Source organism: Tupaia chinensis, unplaced genomic scaffold, assembly GCF_000334495.1.
Source record: "Tupaia chinensis unplaced genomic scaffold, TupChi_1.0 Scaffold000037_23, whole genome shotgun sequence".
Classification (NCBI taxonomy): domain Eukaryota; kingdom Metazoa; phylum Chordata; class Mammalia; order Scandentia; family Tupaiidae; genus Tupaia; species Tupaia belangeri.
Window position 1 is genome coordinate 22,058 of NW_006159482.1, and position 3,017 is coordinate 25,074.

The 3,017-nt window shown below is 47.8% G+C and overlaps 1 pseudogene; it reads left to right on the forward strand.

The window, feature by feature from the left end:
* Positions 1–1,305: 1,305 nt before the first annotated feature.
* On the forward strand, positions 1,306–2,507 carry LOC102476790 (N-acetylneuraminate 9-O-acetyltransferase pseudogene; annotated as a pseudogene).
* Positions 2,508–3,017: the final 510 nt, after the last annotated feature.

Consider the following 3,017-nt stretch of genomic DNA (forward strand, 5'->3'; position numbering starts at 1 on the left):
GAGGGAGGGAGGGAGGGAGGGAGGGAGGGAGGGAGTGCTGCTGCCCCGGGGGTACCTGGGCAGACAGAAGGCGGGCCTCCGGGACGAAGGCGACTTTGCCACACCTGGAGGACACAGTGAAAACTCCATCCGTCATTGGAGTTCTGCGTGTGTACACAGATTCACAAGGGCTTAATTCGGGTTGCCGTGGGACCCTGTCAGATGAGCATGCTGGGGCGATATCTGTTTTAGCCCAGCAAGCAGCCAAGCTAACCTCCCAACTCCACTGATATTCCCGTGGTGTGTCTAGAATCAGATCACGGGAACATGACGATCCAGAAACATGGATGGCATTACAGTTGCAGTGCATAAAACGGCCTCCTGACGTCTTTTATCAGCTCTCCTGCAGTTTATCAGAGGGAATGAATCCTGTGCTAATTATCTGACTGAAATGATTGACATTGCTGGTAGTTGGGCCATTCATTTAAGATGCACTGGGCACTTTTCTATTTATTTTAAAGTTGCTGTTGAACCATCTGTGGGCTGACTTGTCAAGACACTGTGCTAGTAAGAAAAGATTATGTTTTCAAGCAGCAAGTCCAGTTCATTTTGTATATAGGTGTTATATTGAATACATTCGGAGGAAACCTTGGAAAAAGAAAAAAAAGCATCTATATTTTATCCAAAAAAGCTTCAAATTTGATTCTAAATACCAATCACAATCTCCCATGTTATCTTAAATGTACCTATATGAGTTTCAGTTGAGTCATTCTAGACATGACTGGTTGAATTCTGTCCGATTCTGTTCTTCAGGCCACTTGTGCAATTTCTTCATGCGTCACTTGCTGTTAAATATTACCTCTTACGATTTTGTAATTGGCACTTCAACCTCGAGCAGAAAACTGATGCAAAGAATTTTGCCGCTTGGTCAGTAGTTTCTTCAAGAGGTTTTTGATTGACAAAGAAAGTAAAACCATAAAGATTTGCCCAAAATCCGTGCTGCCCGATGTTTGGAAGAAATTTTGGGCGGCGGTGGGGCTGTAGGGAGGCCTCTCCACCTCCCCCCAGGTGGAGGCGGAGGAGAGCCAGGCAGGCGGAGGCCAGGTGCGCAGAGGCGGGCGGGCAGGCGGTGGCGGCGTGGTCAGGCTCCCAGATGGGAGGCACGGGGAGGGGGGGACGGCCGCGAGGACTGGAGGCGGCCCCCCCCTCACGCCTGGCGGTGGCGGGGCGGGGGGGCAGCGACAGCGACAGTAGCCGCCCCCGTGCTGCCCCCGTGTGGCGCCCCTTCCCTGTTTGACCACGCGCTATGGTCATGGAGGAACCAAGATGACGGCTCCGGCCTGCAACCTGGGCAAAGCTGGAGATCCGCCACTACTTCAGCATGAGGAACGCCAAGGTTAGGTGCTGGCGCTGGTGGCCATGCTGCTGCTCGGCTTGCAGCAGCGTGCCACCTGGCCTCCCGCCGCTATGGAGACAATGATTCCTGTGAATACCTTCTCTCAGTTGGTAGATTTCTCAGAGAGAAAGTCTGGCAACCTCCTAGTTGTAGGACACATACATACAAAATCAGTGAAGCAGAGAACTGTCTTGTAGAGAACCATAGTGCATTTATTGGAGATTCCCTAATTTGGCAATTATGTTATCCTTATGTAAAAATAATTCATCCCCACCCAGTTCAAAGAAGAAGGAAATAAACATGAAAGCATTCCTTTTGAGGGTAAGATTTGGAAAGTGCAGAGGAAAAGAAAAATACTATTGACACCTCTGTGTCTCCACTGGAAATACCTCTACAGCCTTTCTGCCAACTCGGCCCGATCTGATCGTGGCGTATTTCTAAACCCGTGACCGCGCCAATCTGTTTTTATGAAGGAAAATAAATTTTATACACATTCATCTTTCTTTATTCCAATGATCTACATTTTGGTTTGGGGAGTGAGTGTTTTACAATGAAAATACTACAGAGACTAAAGTATGAAATAGAGAACAAACAGATGACTGGAAAGGCCGGAGGCAACTTGTGATCTCGATCTATCACATCTCCGGAGCAAGTACATTTTTTTGCCTGGGTACACTCACATCCGAGTTCCAGTTGCTGCCTATTTATTTCAGATGGGGTAGTTTTGGATCAAAGGAGACTTTGGAATCCGTACGGTATGTCAGGTCTTTCTTATTTCATCTCCATTTCCTGGTGGTAGTGTGAAGCATAGTTATGGATAGGCCTTATCAATTCTATGACTCTGTTCCCTTGGTCACTGTGTGGTTTATGGTCATGAACTACACCCTAATAAGGAACACCCCCGGATATGTTCATCCAGTTTGCAGTTCATTTTATGCTGGGTCGGTCCGTCTGGAAAAATTTCACTAGAGCTGTTTATTTGCCAACATCACACACATGGTCGGCAGCAGACACGCAGGGTCTCTCTCTCTCTCAGGACTCAGACCTGGAAATCCTATGCTCGACATCATGGTCGGCACTTTCCTATTAGTTTGTGTGGTTCGTGAAATTTCTCAGATCACTAATGATCTTGCACAGATTATTGTTCCTGAAGATAACGCAAGTCTCTTTATAAAGGTCGGCAGGCATATAGCCGCATTTTCCTTTTTCCTTTTTTTTTTTTCTTTCCCCTGGAGTGGTCTCCTTACGCGTTAGCATCCATCCCAATCCCAGCAGATAAATGAAGACATTCGGTCCTTTTTTTTTTTTTTTTTTTTTATTTTCCTGGAGAGGTTTTTGCTATAGGGCGCATGTGCCCGCCAGACAGACAGAGAGAGACAGACAGACAGACAGAAAGCGAGAAATCACCACCCAGGGGGGATGGCCATGCTGCGATCTCCTCATGGGATCTTAGGCATGCACGCACACGCGCCCGGCATGAGTTTTAAGCCACCGGGTCCAGGATGCGAACCGCGGTCGACTACATGGGTGGGAGTCCAGCGACATAGCCATTGCGCCAACTGCTGGTCCCAAGACATTCGGTTCTTAAAATCCTAAAAAACTTAAAACTTTTGAGGCTTACTCTCTGTCTGCCTAAAGGAGA